Source organism: Perca flavescens, chromosome 6, assembly GCF_004354835.1.
Source record: "Perca flavescens isolate YP-PL-M2 chromosome 6, PFLA_1.0, whole genome shotgun sequence".
Lineage (NCBI taxonomy): Eukaryota > Metazoa > Chordata > Actinopteri > Perciformes > Percidae > Perca > Perca flavescens.
In genome coordinates this window covers 36,009,705-36,030,233 of record NC_041336.1, presented here as the reverse complement: position 1 = coordinate 36,030,233, position 20,529 = coordinate 36,009,705, and positions in this window count along the sequence as shown.

The following is a 20,529-nucleotide window of genomic DNA, read 5'->3' as shown; positions in this document are numbered from 1 at the left end:
CCCTGCACTACATGACGGTTCTCCCGAGGTCCTGTAGCCGTAATAATGGATATAGCTAATGGCTGTAATTCACCATGTGTTCTATTAAAGGTGCTCTAAGCGATGTTGGGTGACGTTACTTCTTGTTGACGTTCAAAGTATTTTCAAACAAAACGGAGACTAGCTCGCTCCTCCCTCCTCCTCATCCTGTCCCCTCCCTTCTGTGCTTCAGTGCACTATGTTTCCCCTTTAAACGACTCAGGGGCAGATCCAATGTGTTGGGGCAGTTTGTTCCACAGACTGAAAGACTGAAGCGTGATTTATGCTTCTGCGTAATCTAATTTAATTAAATAATTTAAATCTACGCCGTAGGTACGCACGTACTGTAGGTATGGAGACACGGACCCTCGCCATAGCCTGACGTGCACCTCTCGAAAAATGTACGTCTCGGCGGTGCATGTCGCTCGGCCGTGACTTGGTAGCGTTGCATTCCCCCCAACTCATTTCCAGGTTGTCCTCCATAAACAACATGAAATCAAGGAGAGGGTTAACTTTTCCCGCTCCAGATTTCCCACCGTGGTCAGAAAGAACAGGGGAGACACTTTGGTTCTCTCACTATGAGTCTAGAGTCGGTACTCGCTCCGAAGCTAATCGCCGTCGCTCGCTCATTCGCTCTACCACACACTCCCCCACACACACACACACACACACACACACACACGTCGGTCCTGCAAAGAGATCGACGCACACACCAACGCACAAGTATAAACTTCAGGCCACTTAAGTAGGCTATGGCAAAAGCTCTGTGTGAAGCCTTTGCACAACCATAAAACAAGCTTGAGAAGGCGTGGTCACCCCTTAGCTTTCTCAGAGACCGAAGGACGACCAGAAGTAACTGGTCAGAGGACCTGAGTAACCTAGATCAGGTATAGGGAATTAAAAGGTGTCGATGGCTACGTTACACATAAATTCCAAGTGTCAAAAATATGTGCCCTGTTTGCAATAGCGGTGTGGGGATTATTATCTAAAGATATTGTTATCATTATTATTATCTTATTGCAGATGCGTTGTTGTAATTGAAATTCAGGTTAACTGATTTACTTCATATTGTTTGTTAAACGTGTATTAAGCACAGTGTTTTCTTCCTCCTAGCTACTGATTTTCCCACACTAAATCCCTCCTATCTGTCCCCCTCCCTCTCCTTATCTATCTATCTATCTCAACCCAGTCTCACGTCAGTTCGTGATGGCATTACGAAATTAAATCTATTAGAACGTGATACCATTACGTTATTGTGAAGATTTACGTGTTGGGGTCACGTTTTTTATACTAATGTATTTCAATGAGAAGCATCTTACGTAATTACAGCACGAAACTTTCTGCCACTCGGCTGCAGCAGAGAAGCTGGATACAGCTTTGATATTATTGGTATTTTTAGCCCAATAATCGCTGTTTTAATCAACATTTATTCACCAGATCTTATCACGGTTTATATGTATTTCTTTACGCTACATCTTTCAACATGTATTTAGCTCTTATCATGGTATGCATTTCTTTATTTTAATAATAATATTTCGGTCTTATTACCGGTGAAATATTACAGTAAATAAGACGGAACAGTAGGCTACGATATGAGCCGAGCTGGGCACATTCAAAGCCGATGTCCCACGATGCAATGCGGGCATTCATTCACAGAATCAGACAACGCCAATGTAGAGCGTTGTTATAGCGAATACAACAACGACGGGGTGATCAGGACCCCGACGCCAATCTTCTTCTAGCGGATTTATTGATAGCTCTCCTCCGGAGGGAACAGAACTGCGTCCATGGCATTGCTCTGCTATGCATGGCAACGGTGTGTTATACTTAGCAACAGTCTGTTATCAAGAAAATAACAGACCGCATTGTACATTAGAATATAAGCAAGCCATGTAATAAATATATATAATCAGTAGTTTTGTCACCAGCAACAACACGTTGCTCAGTTTTGTTCCAGTAAGTTATGCATCGTAATAACGTTTAAAAGAAATCAGCTGAAGACTCCGGAAGTGACGTTGTAATTACCGCACGGCGGATAGAAAAGATACAAATACATAATATTCGTAATATTGATGTTTTTGTCTAACGTTGTATTTGAGGAGTTAAACAATAAAGATAGCATCAATAATAAAATACAGTTTCATGTATTTGTCTCATGTATCTCGGCCGGCCGGCGGGCGGCATCAATCTGAAACGGAATGAAGCCCAGTCACGGCAGACAGCAGAAAGAGGAGCCGAACACGTCCTCCCACCCACCCCGGAAGAACTACAAGTGCTCAAGCTTTGTAACAGATTCTGGGCCGCATCTATAGTGGGAGTTGTCGTTTTTTTAAATATATTGGTATATTTCTCATAAGTAGAAGCTGGTAGTGTAGAATTCTGGATACACCCTGGGGTTTTTTTGGGATGGGGAACACACTGGTGTCATCAGATTTTAAAAATAGAATCGTTAAATGGGTGAAAATAGCTTATTACCATATTTGACAGTGCTTACAGTGGAAAAACTTTGGCGACCATATCTACATGATAGCTGAGGTCCAGTGCTTTCTATAACAGCTGGTTTTATGTGTATAGCACCTTCTGTTGCTAAATGACAAGCCTTCAAACATGGACTGGGTTCAAGGTTCAGAGGTCGATATTTCAAAGCAGGAGTAATGTATGCTCTCCAGACTGACATATGTTACTCTCCAGGTTGAGACCTTTCCAACGATGTGTTTGCTATAGTCCTACGACAAGGTTTTATTTTCACATATCATAGGGACCATTTTGCAAGTTATACTTTATTGTCCCCAGAGGGATATTTGCCTTGAGTTCAAATGCTTCACAAATAACACTTGACATATTGTTTTATCATAAAGATGACATACTTACGATAAAAAAAATAAACAAAGCGATATGTAGTCAGATTGAAGCACATCACACAGCCACAATCTATTGCTCATCTTTCACAAACAGTGAGCAACACATAACCCTATATGCATCATATCATGAAGCTATTCCCTGCAGCCTCAATCAACATTATTTAAAGTTTTAATTGAGGTAGGTCCAAATTAGGGCTATAGTTTAGAATTATTTAGTTTACATTAGGGTACCCATTTCTTCTGCCAGAGGATAAGAGCTACTTGGCATGGAGAATAAAGATTGATCAGACCATATTATCTGTTCTCCCCTGAATAGTAAGCTTTAAATGAGATGTTTTTAGATATTGCTGACATATTAAAATGCTCTGTAATGTATAACATAAACCCTCTGATTCACTGTGAGTGCCTGCTCTAAATGATAAGACACACTTTCAACACGGGCCTTCCAGCCAAAGGTGTTGTATATACACACCAAGGTGCCTATAGGAGCAGAGACGATTGATTGGTTCATCATTATGACCTCTGATACCCTCTGACCCATGTCACCACCAACTCCACGAGCAACTATAATCTGTCTAAAGTCAAGAGGAGACCGTGCCTTCACTGTTGTTGGTCCTAGGCTGTGGAATAGCCTCCCCGTCTCCTTGAGATCGTTGTGCTCTTTATGAGTTTATTTAGTTTTTTATTTATGTTTTCTGCTGTCTGAAGGATGTTTTATTCTATTATCTTTCCTGACTCTTGTTATGTGAAGCACAGTGGTCAACTTATGTTGTGTTTACTTGTGCTATTCAAATAAATGAAATGAATGAATGAATGAAACTCCTCATTTTGTGAAATGGTTGAATGAGATTGTTGGTATGGCACCACATTCTGGTCTCTATTTTAGCAGAATATGCAAAAGTACTTGTGTCTGTGTGCAGTAGGCTGAAGTAGAAGTGTGCCAAAAATGCCAAAACACATTTGTGTACACATACCCATACAAAGCTATACATCTCTGTGAACAAAAACCTCAGCAAAAATCTGCTTAAAATGCTTCCTTAAACTAGCCCCTTCTTAATTTTGAAAAGTTAGTCTCAGTAAAGGCTACAAAGGTTATAGTTACAAGCTTTAACCATGCTGATTGATATGAGGATCATCTTCTGAATAGTAATTAATATGATAGGCCTACCATAAATTATTTTAAAAAAGTTAATTATTTAGCCTCCTAGGGCTTAGTGGTCACATACGTGGACAGCACTTTTTAGCTCTTATGTCCACAATTGTGTTCACTGCTGAATATGTGGTGTTACGGACACGTATGGGGGTACTTAAACTGCCATCTGGTGGTGTCAGAAGTTTATAACACACTACGGTCAAAATTCAAAATGGCGGCGAACACAAGGGAAGATTCAAGTGGTAGCTCCATACACAAACGTCGACCAGGTAAGAAGTTCTGTCATATTTCATGGCTTATTCTGATTTAGATATTTATAAAAGCCTTGTATATTTGTCATGACATGCAAATTTGAAAAAAAAGTGTAAAACTAGCAACTTTGTAGGTCGCTAAACATGAAGTACACATAAGTGTACTTATGGACTGAGGCTCCTCGAAACCGCTAATATGCTTGTAAACATGCAAACAGGTAAAATGGGAAAAAAGCTAGCTCTGATGCAGCTAAAAAGCTGTACATGGTCCCATTGAAATAAATAACAATTAAATCACTAAATACATACATACATACTTAAATTAGTTGGGTTGAAAATGTTAGTAAAAATGTAATATGCTAGTAAAAATGTGCACATGTAAATTAGCTTGCATATTATCCCATTGGAATAAATAACAAATAAATAATGCAAACCTACATACATAAATGAAATTAATTTGTATTTGATTTTATCATGTTTTTATTTCCAGAGCGTTTTTTCTCTGCAAAGAGCATTGGAGCTACTTGGGTTAATTGATGGAAACAACTCAGATTTGGACGTGTCTGACAACGATGATCCTATCCTGGATGGCAATTACCAACCATCACCACAGGAGGAAAGCAGCAGTGAGCACAGTAGTGATGATGAGGACCCCATTCCTGAGCCCACTGACCACAGTGCAGATAATGGTTAGCCAAGACCCAGTAGATATTTGTTTATTTTATGCAGTTAGGGCCTTAGGGCTATGTGAAGGATTGGAAGCAAAATGCTTATTTACAAAACTTGTTGACAGGTTCATGGACAGGGACAGAGACAGGTACAGGCACAGGCACAGGTACAGGTTCATCCCGCACTCTCAGACGTCGCCGTCAAAGTCAAGAGATTGAGGCTGATAGCTCAGAAGATGACTTGGAAGAGCCAACACCAAGACCAAGCCAAACAAAAAAAAAAAAAGAAAAAGGGAGACTCTGAACAAGGTAATTGTTATTATTTTTGGCCTTCACAACTTTAGGGTAAATCTTCAAATTTCATATAAACTTCCACACAGATTCAAGTATTTTATGCTTACATGGGTAAAAATGTAACTTCCTACAATAAATACTATTTTTATTCTGATTCTGGTTGTGCAGGACGTGGACTACGCTGGAAGGCTACTCCATTGACGCCAAACCTGGCAGAGTATCAGCATCAGGATGAAACTGATCTAGACAGACATGGCTGGACCCCACTAGACTATTTTGAACAGTACATAGATAGAGATTTGATGATGACGATTGCAGAATGCTCTAATATTATGTCACTGTCTAAGAGTGGGGAGCCACTTAACATGACAGTAGATGAGGTTTACCACTTTTTTGGTGCCTGTATTTTGATGTCCTGCATCCAATACCCAACCATTAGGATGTACTGGTCCAAAGCCTTGAAAATCACTGCCATCACTGACAAATTCACACGTGCCAGATTCTTCAAACTGAGGGGAGCAATAAAAGTGGTTATTGATCATGATGTGCCAGAAGACTTGAGAATGTTGGACAAATTCTGGAAGGTGAGGCCTTTTCTGGATCGGATTCTGCGAGGCTGCTTGTCTCTGAATCGACCTGATTGCGCATCTATTGATGAGCAGATGATTCCTTTCACAGGAGCCTGTCCGTGCAGACAATATCTGCCAATGAAGCCAAACCCAGTTGGCATAAAGAACTTTGTTTGTGCTACAGCAGATGGCATTGTGCATGACTTTGAGTTGTATCAAGGCACAGGTTCACTGATTGAGAAGGTCGAAGAACCAGAGGGCCTGAGTTTGGGAAGCTTAGTCATCGAGCGTCTGTGCCAAACTTTGCATCGTGGCACAAAGGTGTATTGTGACCGGTTCTTCACCACCATCAAAGGTGCGCAACGAATGATGGAGAAAGAGCTGTACATGACTGGTACAATAATGAAGAACCGACTCGCTGAAGCGAAGCATAAGTTACCCAGTGACAAAGCGATGAAAAACGCAGGAAGAGGTACCTCATCAGAGGTTTCCGCTGAAGATGGAAAGTTGTGTCTAGTGAAGTGGTACGACAACAAACCAGTATTGCTGATGTCTGTTGTTCATGGTACACAGCCTGAAGACACCTGCCAGCGCTGGGACAAGAAAGTGAAACAATATGTCACTGTCTCGCGACCAAGCATTGTCCGTGAGTACAACATCAAGATGGGTGGAGTTGATTTGATGGATAGAATGATAAGTTACTATCGCATGAGCACCCGTACTAGGAAGTGGACAATGCGGATGGTAATGCACTTCACGGATCTGGCTTTACCCAACAGCTGGCTACTCTACCGAAAAGACCATGCAATATGTGCTGGACCAAAGACAAGACCCATCCAGTTCCTTCAGTTCCGCATGGAAGTGGCTAAGATCCTCTTGGCCCAGCATCACGGTGCAGATGCAGACCTTTCGACACAGTCAGAGGAAGAAGAAGATTCAAACCAGGGAGTGAAACGTCACGTGACAGAGTTGCCCCACGTCTCGGTCCGCAGGAGGGCTAATGCCCACCTCCCAGAGATGATCGGCCTGAAGAATGCAATGCGCTGCAGACAACTAGGCTGCACTGGAAGAACCCGAGTGCGTTGTATGACCTGCAAAGTGTTCTTGTGCTTGCAAACCGAGCGCAACTGTTACTCAGCCTTTCACACATAAGTGATGGCAGTGATTCTCAAGGTGTGTACATGTTCCTTGGTTCCTCCATGTTCTCCGACTCCGTGAAGGTCAATCAATCAGGTGACCTCTGGGCCTCTGAAAGCAGGCCTGGTCCTTCAGTGCTCAGTTATCGCAGCCTTTAACATGTTCCCTTTTTTATATTACCAATGCAAAATGTCACATGAGCTACTTACCTATTTTTTTACTATGATGTTCAAAACACATTAGTAGCCTAATGCAAGAGTGACTATTTAAAATGCTTTGAATGTTTTATATTTTGTTACAGACATGCAATGTCATCCTGCAACTGTTTTGCAGCATATCAAATGTTCTAAACACTATTTTTAACTGTCCAAAATGGGCAAAAATGCAATGTTTCCATATTATTTTTACTGTCCGATAGTCAAAACATGTTCAAAAAATATGTGTATGTGTTATTAATACATTAAAAAACAGTCAGGAAAAAAACTGCTGTGTTCAAAACAGAAATGAAGAGTTTTTCATTCTATTACACAAAGGTGTCTTTATTGTATTTTATGGAAATTCGGACCATGAATCCACATATGTGGACATCATTTTTCTCTAAAAGTACATCATATCAAAAGATGATACTTAGTTTTTATTCTAATTAGGTTCCAATAAGCCCAAATAGCAAAGAGAAATAAAAAATGCATGTAAAAAAACAGCTTGGGCCTTAAGAGGTTAAAACAACTAATAATGCAGTGTGATGTTAAATCAAATTAAGTCCCGCACATAAATAACCTCATGTTTTTTTTTTCCCTTTAGTCTTTGCAATTAACATTCATCAACTGCAAAATTAGAAAATTGCGTTTTTAAATAACTATGCATGGAAAATAAAATGAAAAATGCTTCTATTTGTAAGTAGTTTATTTTTGTTTTTCACAACATTAGCCTACAAGTCCAAAAAAATGCCCATTAGTCAAACAAGCCATTAGACTGTAGTTCTAAACACTCAACTGTAGTTTGTTTATAGGCTATAGGCTTAGTATTTTTCTGCGACAAGGCAAATCAAAGTGCTTAGCATAAAACACTATTTTTTCATTATTGGTATTTTTATTGTATAAATTCTCACATACAACGTGCAGCAATTTGTTTTATTTTTTTACGTGCAGCAATCTTTTCTATCCGCTGAGTGGTAATTGCTACGTCACTTCCGGAGTCTTCAGCTGATGTCATTTAGCAACAGAAGGTGCTATAGACATAAAACCAGCTGTTATAGAAAGCTATGGACCTCAGCTATCATGTAGATATGGTCTCCAAAGTGTATCCACTGTAAGCACTGTCAAATATGGTAATAAGCTATTTTCACATCAGAGATTGGCATCAGAGATAAACATTTACATCTAGGGAACAGCATAAATCTTTGATAAAAAAAATAAATATCAGTAAAATAAAATATAAAAATAAAAGCTATGTATATATAAAATTGAGATGGTCACTTAATACATAATGAGAAGAAAAAAAATATATATATATAGATATAAACATAGAAAACAATATAATGGCAATATGAAGAGGAATCAAGGCTATAGATCACATTTCCTTGAAAAAAATCTTGCAGTACAGGGCTCGACATTAAGGCTTGTCCGCTTGTCCGGGACAAGTGGATTTTTTGTAGGACAAGTGGAAAAGAAATTTACTTGCCCCACTGGACAAGTTAAAACTCAAAATGCCACTCATTTCGTCAATGTTACAGAATTGAAACAAATACATATTTTACCCCACGATCCCGGGCAGCGGGTCAGTGGGCCGCTAACGTTAGACCCAGCCCGCTGTTCAGCGCATTCTCCGAAAGCGAAGCAGCATGAAAGCACGGCGAGCTAGCCGGTGTTAGCTTGCTAACTCCACCTTAACGTTACCTCCTCGCCACATCGTTCACAGAAAACAAGCTGAAAACAGAAGTCACTCGTGGCGATAGCAATGTGCTTTGTGTGGATGAAGCATTATATACGTTATTATGTGCCACTCATTCCGTTTATGTTACAGATTTTACTTTACCGATTTGAAACAAATACATTAACTAACGTTAGACCCAGCAGCAGCGGGAGAGCCGACCGCTGACGTTAGACCCAGCCCACTGTTCAGCTCCTTCTCTGTAAGCGATACAGCATGAAAGCACCGCGGAACCTGCAAGGCAGGCAGCTAACGTTAGCATGCTAACTACGCTTTAACGTTACCCCGTCCCCACATCGTTCACAGAAAACGAGCCGAATAAAGCTGTCACTCGTGGCGATAGAAGTGTGCTTTGTGCGGATGAAGCATGAAGTTAATTTGACTCTTGACGGCTGGCTCTCTGCCTCGTAACGTTACTAGCTGCTCCGCTACTCGTTTGTAGCGGATTAAATATCAGGTAATAATCAACTGTAAAGTAGCTACACCTTTTTAAAGGATCCCTTGGTAAGTGAAATTGTAGAAAGAAAAAAAAAAAAAAAAACACGTTGACACCAACATTTAGTGGCAAAATCCATTGTTATGTCTACAAAATTATTTTAGATATAGTATAAGTTCAAGTCACCACTACCTCTGGTCAAAATATTGAATTAGTATCTCAATATATTGACTCAGTATCTCAGAATATAAACAAAGAATATCAAAGTAATGAGAAACTATAAAATATTGACTTAATCTCAATATATTGGCTTAGTATCGTAATATATTGACTTAGTAACTCAGAATATTGACTAAGAATCTCAAAGCAATGAGAACATTCAAAATATTGACTTACAATCTCAATATATTGACTCAATATCTCAAAATATCTCAATATATTGACATAGTAACTTAGAATATTGACTAGGAATCTGAAAGTAATGAGAAACTTTAAAATATTCACTTAGAATCTCAATATATTAACTTCTGCACACCGGCGTGCAAAGTATAACTTTGTATTATGAGTCTGGAGATCCTTTTTTCTTGTTGAAGGGGAAATCTGTTCTTGGGACACATTTGTTTCTACTGTTTAAACTGAATTGTATTAATGTTGATAGTGTTTGGATGCTTTCAATGGTTTCTTCAAATTCTGCATTAGCAAAACACAAAAAAAATTATAAAATGATTAATCTTTACCCGGACAAGTGACTTTTGTTCATGGACAAGTGAAACGTAAATGTACTTGTCCGAAGGACAAGTGCCTCAAAAAGTTTATGTCAAGCCCTGCAGTAGATCAGCTATATAAATAGTTTTCTTATTATTAATAATTTGGATAGACTCAAAAAAGTTCCAGAATTCAATTCTGAAGTGAGCAAAAGCTGGTCGAGATTTAGAAAATTTTGCTTTATGGATATGAAATTTACCTTGTAGAATCAAAGGGTTGACAATTCTGTGTTTTGTTTTGTTTTTGTTGTCATAATTAAAAATAACATCTTTTGCTTCCAATTTAATTTCATGGTTCTGTTGAATATTTAAATAGTTTTCAACTTTTTTCCAGAACACCACAGAATTGTATTTGTATCTTTTCTATCCGCCGAGCGGTAATTACGATGTCACTTCCGGAGTCTTCAGCTGATTTCTTTTAAACGTTATTACGATGCATAACTTACTGGAACAAAACTGAGCAACGTGTTGTTGCTGGTGACAAAACTACTGATTATATTATATTACATGGCTTGCTTATATTCTAATGTACAATGCGGTCTGTTATTTTCTTGATAACAGACCGTTGCTAAGTATAACACACCGTTGCCATGCATAAGAGAGCGTTGCCATGGACGCAGTTCTGTTCCCTCCGGAGGAGAGCTATCAATAAATCCGCTAGAAGAAGATTGGCGTCGGGGTCCTGATCACCCCGTCGTTGTTGTATTCGCTATAACAACGCTCTACATTATCCCTTACGTACATTGAAGCGATACTGGCGTTGACTGATTCTGTGAATGAATGCCCGCATTGCATCGTGGGACATCGGCTTTGAATGCGCCCAGCTCGGCTTATATCTTAGCCTACTGTTCTGTCTTATTTACTGTAATATTTCACCGGTAATAAGACCGAAATATTATTATTAAAATAAAGAAATGCATACCATGATAACAGCTAAATACATGTTGAAAGATGTAGCGTAAAGAAATACATATAAACCTTGATAAGATCTGGTGAATAAATGTTGATTAAAACAGCGATTATTGGGCTAAAAATACCAATAATATCAAAGCTGTATCCAGCTTCTCTGCTGCAGCCGAGTGGCAGAAAGTTTCGTGCTGTGATTACGTAAGATGCTTCTCATTGAAATACATTAGTATAAAAAACGTGACCCCAACACGTAAATCTTCACAATAACGTAATGGTATCACGTTCTAATAGATTTAATTTTGTAATGCCGTCATGAACTGACGTGAGACTGGGTTGTCTATCTATCTATCTATCTATCTATCTATCTATCTATCTATCTAGGCCTCCTTCAAATCCTCTACCTTCTACTCCTCTTATAACCATTATTTCATCCTCTCTTTTTTTGCTCTGCCTGACTCTCTTTTTTTTTTTTTTTTTTTTTTTTTTGCTCACCACCCCAAACTCTCTCTCTCTACTTCACTCTACGCCTCTCTCACCCTTTTCTTTCTCTCTGCAGCTGCACACTTAAAGACCCTTGCTGCATTATCCTTTTAATAAAGGCCTGGGCAGGGTGGCAGAGGACAGAGACAAAGACAAGGCCGCCGCTGCCACAGCAGCCTTCAAACCTCATTAACTTTTGTCTTGTTTGCACACACACACACACACACACACACACACACACACACACACACACACATTCACTCAAGAACACGCACTTCTACACATACATACAGTACATGTACTCACAATCATACATGCACACAAACGCCCAGCCACCCACTCCTGGTTGTACTGTACATGCAATTACAGACAAATTAATTGTGTTGGCTCACACAAACACACACACTGCTCTTGTTATCCAGCCTCTCCCAACCAATTTATATGATAAACCCGTGCAATATTGGTGCTTCAATTGGTGCCTCAAATGTTTGCTTTGATTGCTATTTTGATCATTATTTTTTATATAACTGGTGCATGAATGTCATTATGAAATCAAAACAATTAACAGACGGATGTTGACTCACACATCAACCATTGTTCAAAGACATGTTAAAGTGAAGAAGTCAAATGGCCCTGCATGTGCAAATAAATCAAAATGTGTCGGCGTCTGCCTCATGTAGTTAGCAACAGGCCAGTTTGTTTGTAAAGACACGTTTTCAGGGCTAAAACAGTTGTTGTCTGCCTACCTTGGCAGCAACCTCACTGCTAGCTGGCTTTTCTCCAAAGATGGGCGTAATCTATCACAGAGTCATATTGTTGGATTGATGCAGGTCATTGAGCACTGGAGCTGATACTGTGTGGATTAGTAGCTCACTTGCTGAATTGGATTGGATGAATGATTCAGGCACATAAGCAGAGGCATGTGTCAGTCAAAGCATAAATAACAGTTGTTGTGATTCAGTCAAATATGTAAAACTACTTTTTGTAGTTACTACATGTAGGCTGTCATGTCAAGTCAATGTCATTCATTTAGACCAAAATCCTATATTTGTCAGCGTACAACACCCTGTATCCTTAGGCCCTCAATGCAGACGAGGCAAAACTCAAAAAAATCCTTATAAAAAAAAAAAGGAAATGTAACAGAGGTTGGATCCCTCTTCTAGGATGGACAAGAATGGAACAAGTGCAGATATGTGTGTAGAGTAAACCAAAATAGCACTATTAAATTCACAGTCGCATTTCATTAAAATGGATTAAAATCCAGAAGTCAATTTCCCTGGGTTCACTTCATCTTTAAATGCAACATGGCATCATGACTTTGCGTAAATATACACACCACTTTCATAAAGCAAAAATATTGTACGCATTTTCAGCTATCCACGTGTATGCCTACGCTGTATACAGCTGATGTAAACAGACCCACCACGTGGCCTCGCCATGTTGCGTGTTATCGCGAGAACGCGACGTACTATCGCGAGAACTACGTCACACGCCTGTTAAAAAAAATATATATATAAAAAAAAAATGGTTGGGTTTAGGAAAAGAACACAGGGAAAGGCTTTAGTAACAAAACAGTGACAATAACACAGAAAATAACAACAAAAACACACTTAGGAAAACATTAAATGGTTGGGTTTAGGAAAGAAACATTGGGTAAGGCTTATTTAAAAAAAAAAAAAAAAAAAAAAAAAAACGGCTGAAAAATCACCACATGCAGGACGCAAACCGGGTCTCCCGGGTGAAAGTCTTGTGTTTTACCCATCCGCCACCACAACCTACCTCCTTACTCCATCCCCCGTTTCTTTATACTACTCGCTACGGCGGAAATTGACTCGCAATGTAGGTCAATGGCGGCCGATTTGCGTTGATATACACGCAAAAATGCGATTATGCGTCTTGATAACAAGCAAAAACGGAATACAAATTGCCGTTTCATACATACGCCAATTCATGAGATCAGTCTGTTAAATGTATTTATTTCGACTGCTCTTCCAACTTGAAACAGTTTTTGGTTCCATGTAGATCGTTATATCCACTCAGACGTATGCAATATCCCTTTTTCTTTGTCCCCCTAAAAACGTTGGATGCAGATCATTCAAATATAAAGAATATTTTGATTCTAATAATCCAACGCATTCCCATGAACGGGTTTGTATCATATCATACGCAAAGTTATGCACACAAAAACAATGACATTATACCAACACTAGGAGACCTCTGACTGTGCACACTAAAACTTATGATATTATGTGAAAACTAGGAGACCTCTGACTGGTCACATGACATCTACAGAGCTTCGTGCTACAGAGCAGCAGTTGCTAGCTCTTTAAGCCGCTACAGAGCTTCTTGCTGCCGGCTACGGTGCTCCGCATGGTGCTCCTCATGGTGCTCCTCATGGTGCTCCGCATGGTGCTCCGCATGGTGCTCCGAATGGTGCTCCGCATGGTGCTCCGTCAGGTCAGCGGTAGTTGGTGGTTCAGTTACCCGAGACTAGGTGACTGTGAGCCCAGGTACAGTGCACTGCGAGCTGCTGGTCGTGTTGAGCACCAGAATGACTAGTTAAGTCAGCAAACTCTGCTCCCTGCCTTGAAAGTCCTATATGCTAAAGGTCCCATGGCATGAAAATTTAACTTTATGAGGTTTTTTAACATAATATGCGTTCCCCCAGCCTGCCTATGGTCCCCCAGTGGCTAGAAATGGCAATAGGTGTAAACCGAGTCCTGGGTATCCTGCTCTGCCTTTGAGAAAATGAAAGCTCAGATGGTCCAATCAGGAATCTTCTCCTTATGAGGTCATAAGGAGCAAGGTTACCTCCCCTTTCTCTGCTTTGCCTGCCCAGAGAATTTAGCCCACCCATGAGAGAGAGAGAGAGAGAGAGAGAGAGACATCGTGGCTTTCAAACGAGCAAAGTGACAGTTGGTCAAGGCCACAACCCCACCCTCCACTTTGCCCCCCCATCTCTCCTCCTCAATAGCTACAGACACAGAAATGGCATATACTAAGGAAAACTCATTGTGGGACTGGCTCTAGTGGCTGTAATTCTGCACCAAGGCTGAATTTCGGGAAAGATACTTCAGATACAGTATTAGGGGACCACTAAGGTCTATATAAAAGAGACTTCAGATACAGTATTAGGGGACCACTAAGGTCTATATAAAAGAGACTTCAGATACAGTATTAGGGGACCACTAAGGTCTATATAAAAGAGACTTCAGATACAGTATTAGGGGACCACTAAAGTCTATATAAAAGCATCCAAAAAGCAGCATGTCATGGGAGCTTTAACGCCTACCCATCCTCCCTACGCGGCTAGCTGCTTTCTTGTACTGCTGCCGTCAATGTAGTGCATTTAGCACAAATGTGTAAATCATACAAATTACAGTGGCTAACTTTTTGTAGCTTTTTTAAAGTATGGTTCATGAGAACAGGCTGAATAATCTTCCTGTGTCTCTGAGATCTACTACCACATACCGCCGCTTCAGGACATATTCATTTTCTCATCTTAAAACAACCTGTTTTTGCTTTTAATTTGTGTGTACTTAACAATTTTTCTGTTTATGTATGTTGAGGATGAACTGCTTTAATTGCTCTTTATTCTGATGGAATTGATTTATTATGCAGTTTATGATTGTATCTAATTTTTGGTATTTTGTATTGTATGTAACAGCTGGGGTTGTGGGTGAGAGAGGTTGAGTGAGCTGTCTGTACCTGTATATTTGCAGTTTAGATTGGTTATGTAACACTCTTCTGTCTATATGTGTTTATAATTATGTATTTGTGTTTTTTGGACCCCGTCGAAAAATGACATGCTACATCTCAAGGGGCTGTCCTTGCAATAAATTCAAATTAAAGGTGCCCTGTGGAGTTTTCTTGCAGACAAGCAAAATTTTGTGTTCACATTCAGTATCAATCTCTAAAAGGCTTTGAGTGTACCCTTCGAGGTTCAACAAACATGTTGAAGATTTTTTTTAAATATTTCAAATGCTGCATTGTTAACATTCATGTTTAGAAGGTTGCCGTCTTCTTCTTCCTTGCCTTTGTTGGTGTATTGCCATGTGTGCATATTCGTCCTTTTGCATTTGCACGTCACAGACAGAACAGGTACTCACTTGTAAAAAATGAAACTTCACACGGTACCTTTAATAAGGCAGATTCTGTCCACAAAGCAGTAAAAATCACAATATGGGGAAACAGAGTTATAAGTAAATAAAAACGTATAATATAAATACATAGTGAGCAAATGATAAAATATATAAATAATCATGCATTCATTAATCTATCATTCATTAATCAATCAATCAATCAATCATTAATGATTTATAAAGCTGGAATTGCATAATGGATGGATATCCACCAAAATGAGTATATGAATGACTCATACTACTAGCTTCCAGAAGACCGCTGTTCCCAGCAGCAGCAGCAGCAGCAGCAGCCATAAGCCCGCCTACTGACTATATACGGTATGATTGGCCTGACCAGAGTTTGGTTTTTCCAGCTCGCAAGCCAACGGAGAGTGCCTAGACCCCCCTGGCTCTGGAGGTGTGTTTTATCTATCTATATTAGACAGCTCAAAAGAATAAAGTTAGTTACAAAAATGAGTCTTCCCATTGAAATGTTAACATGGGTTCCCTAAATGTAGTGTTCCAAGCCAAACAGCAGACGGAACAAATTGCTGCCAGTAGTTTTTTAAGCAGCACCCATCAACAGTAATATTGGGAGCAATGGTAAATGGATTGCATTTATATAGCGTTTTTCTACCTTACTGGACAAACTGTTTACAGTTTGCCTCTCATTCAGACTCCGAGAGCAACTTGGGGTTCAGTGTCTTGCTCAAGAACACTTGGCTTCATAAATTGATTTGTATTTCAGGAACATTTTGCAGCTGTGTCCTGCCTCCAAACCTGCAGGCAGACATAAGGTAATGTTGTTGAATGTTTGTAGATTTAGGAGCTGGTTTAAAAAGGAGAAAATGTGATGCTGTATGGATTAGATCTTAATCTATCAATGTTGGTACTGGGCAGGGGAACCCTTGTTCCTCCTGTACTGTACAGCAGTTACAAGTATATACTAAAAATCACAGGAGGGGAAGTTAAAGGGGGTGCCAGGGTTGTTTGTGCCACTCAGTCACCCGCTAATGAGTAATCAACTTTCACAGCTTGAGTGTTGGGGTGGTAATTCGGGTTGCACACCATGTTCCCGAACCGTGGAGTAGCGATTCATTATCATGAAGATCTGTATAATCAAACAATTAGTGAATTTCTCCTCATCAACAAGGCCTGCTCCCTGTCTGATGTGCTCATCGGTGACGGGGGGTTTGTGAGCGGAGGGGGGGGCGATAGTCGCTGACAACTGGCTGCCTCTGTGACGTTCCTTGGCTGTTTTCCAGTTCGGGGCATTGCAAGGGTTAAACAGCTCTGATGAATGCTCACACACTCTGCGGATGTGTCAGACTGAGGAGGAGAACCACTGGGACAGTAATTGACACAACGGTAAAATTTGAGAGTGAGGGAGGGAGATACAGAGAGAGGAAGGATTGTTTATGAGAGATGAAGGCAGAAAGAAAGAGAGGCATCTAAATGTGGCAGCCGTTGTTTCTTGTTTGCCGAATTACTTCTGAAAACAGATTCATTTAAATCTTTATAGAGCTGGGAAATGAAATCAAAGCAACATTCTCACAAGATGGTACATTTTTATTATGCCTTGTTATTTCTCTTGTGACTGGCTTGAATTTCTTTTTGACAAGAGCTCATTCTTTGACTAGGTTGAAAGATTCAATTGCTTTGGATTAATCAGTCAGACCTTTCTTGAAATTCTTTACATAATAATGTATCATTTTTATGTAAAACAAAACAATTCTTTTTTTTATTACAATCTGAAGGCAATATTCCCTCTTCTCTAAAGCTGGTGCGTGTTTGACGGAAAAAAAGTAATTTGGCACACAAGTCTTTTTAATGTTTGCAGCAACACAACAATAATTTGTTTGAAATAAACAGGAACATTACAGGAAAAGGAAATACAGTAAATCCCATAATGAACCATGATGTCTGAACAAACAAAGATGATCTTTTCAGATTACGCAATCTGAAACTTGTGAACCTGGTCGTCACATTTGACAGCATTGAATGAGGCCTTATAGATTCATAGAAAATGTAAAGAAAAGCATTACAAAGACAACAAAGCTGGACAGCCAAGTGGAGAAATCCAGTGTAAAATGACCTCAGTAATAACTCCAATGATGGAGGCATAAACAAAAAAAACAATACAATGATTTTGTGTGTTATGTGCAATAGCAATATTCCAGAGGGAAAATGCTGGCACACACACGCACGCACATACACACACAAATGCATGCGTACACAGTGCATGAAAGGCAGCAATGTAGTCTGTGGCTGAGTGGTTTATCAGATTTCTCTGTCATGTCCATATGTAACTGTGCCAGGCAGCAGGTAGTCATTAGACAAACACACAATGCCTCTGTGATGCCCACTTGGCACCGGATCTGAGTAAGAGAGAGAGACAGACAGACAGACAGAGCGAGAGAGAGTGTTTGTGCTAGTCACACTTACTTCTCAGAAATGAATGAGGCTGAACAGCTTATAAGGTCTGTTTAACAGTCACTGAGATGTTGTCCAAGCAAATTCTCTGAAGTGATGGAATCAGTTCAATTTACTGAATGCATAAAGTGTAGCTATTAAGATTTATTTTCCTGACGATCCATGTTCAAATGGATCCCGTTAACACTAACATTGTAGCTAATAAATTGGCTAAAATGGTAAATTGAACACTGATGTACACAACAAATTTATGACAATAAAGGGTACAGGCAAAAACATTTTTCAATTTTAAGTTTTTGGGCTATTTTGCTTGCATAGCATGTCTTCTTGTAAGACTAGTGGGGGGAAAAAAACATCCAAAATACACATTTAGGTGTTTATTTTAATACACTTATTTGTGCCTGTAAATTTCTCCCAAAATCACCTAAAGTTAGCAGTAGTTAATGCCTAATTTGCATATTCAAACATTCAAATTTCAAAAAAACTTTTAATACAAAAAATTATTGTCTTATTGCGAGAAATCACCTGGGGAAGTTTCATGGTGATATGTAATGGTTTACCCTTTTCACTTATAGTGTCTTGCAAAATGTATGGAATTCTACAATACATACAGTATTTTTTTAAAGGCCAAATTTATTCTGATATTTTTTTGGCTCACTGTGATGACAAAACTCTAGAAAGTCACTTTGCCTGGCTGCTGTTCACCAAGAAAGAGTTTAGCATGTAACTCTCTTGTTTTTACATTTCTGTTTGTGTACATATTTTAATCAGGAGAGACTTCATTTAGAGTGAACAATCATTTTTTGCAAGTGCATTATAAAAAGAATTTTAAAGTTGGACAGCAAGGATATGATTGGCTAAAAGACATTGTGGCAAGATTTAGTTGGACTACTTGGAATGAAGGCCCACAGAGTAGAAGCCAGAGAGAGAGAGAGAGAGAGAGAGAGAGAGAGAGAGAGAGATGAGAATCAACGAATGAGTGAGTGAGTTAAGGGAGTCTTCCAGATTGAAGCTTTATCAAACCATGTGATACAATGTGTTCATTAGGGAGCTTTTGCTGGTAGGCGTAGTTTTGAACTTTGGACAGAACCAGGCTAGCTGTTTGGCCCTGCTTCCAATGCTAAGTTAAGATCATGGTCTCCCGGCTCTAGCTCCATACTCACTTTTAAAGTAGCAAACAGATATAGTCAGATTCAATGAAATTTGTTTGGAATGTTACAAGCTAATCTGAATAATTCCAATGTAGCTAGAACAGTTATTAACAAGTCTATCAAGCAACAAAGTCAATGGTTTCCATTTCAAAAGTGTATTCACTCATTTACCAATAATGGAATTAATGATCTGCACTTAATGAACTGTCATACTTTTAGGTATGGAATCAACTTTGTCCAGTTCTGCACATATTGTTAAGTTGGATGCTGTAACAAAGCATTGTTGCACTGCAATGATATATTCAAACAAAAGATACTTTTACATTTTTTTTATTGTAGGCCTAGGGCTATTTCAATGCCTTTTCAATTGTAATTTTCAATCTGTTATCACCCATAATAGCCCTTTAGGTAAACTTACTCTAACCTTTGATTTAAAGTAACTAAATAGATGCTATGAACTGCTTACCAAGCATCTGTATCAAAGTAAAAGATGAGATCACAGAATTTACCACGCAACACTGCGTACTGCATGTCAGAAGGCCGGTTCAAGCTATTTAAGCTGTCATTATTTAATTATTTTTGTGTTTCTGCAACATTTAAACCCCAAGGAAAATACCATGCTGTACGACGATTCAGTCATGAGGCATTTGTACACTGTTATTAGCAACTGTATTTGTAGCTCTGATAATGTAATCAAAACCTTCACATGATGCCTCTTTATTGGTTTTGCATGAAAACAATATCCGTCTCCGCCAGTGAATAATCCACAGCTGAAATCAAATTTGTTTGTCTTTGTGATGAATAGTATTTCATAAAGTGAACAAACCTCCCCATTATTTCTACTGCAGTGTGTGTGCCAATGACATTACACTGTATATTACTTATCTGGGGAAAATAGGCTAGCTGGGAAACATTATGCATATGATAAATAATGTAATCAGTCAGAGTTACCATATTAGGGTTAGCCATATGTGTGGGGTGTGTGTGTGTGTGTGTGTGTGTGTGTGTGTGTGTGTGAGAGAGAGAGAGAGAGAGAGAGAGAGAGAGAAAGAGAGAGAGAGAGAGAGAGAGAGAGAGAAAGAGAGAGAGAAAGAAAACTATGTGTGTGAGTTGATGTACAACACACATAGAGGGAGTTTGACTTCATTCTCTGCGCAGGATGCCAATACTCCACTATATCTTTAAATTGCAAATATTGGTTTATTGCTATATTAATTGTCTTAACATTGAGTCCAGCCCCTTTAACCAAAGATTTAAATTTCAATAATTACAACAAATGGGCCACCTTGTCTACTTACTGTACTACCATCAAAAATGTATAGCAAGAATCAGAGGACTAATGTCCAAGTAAGACC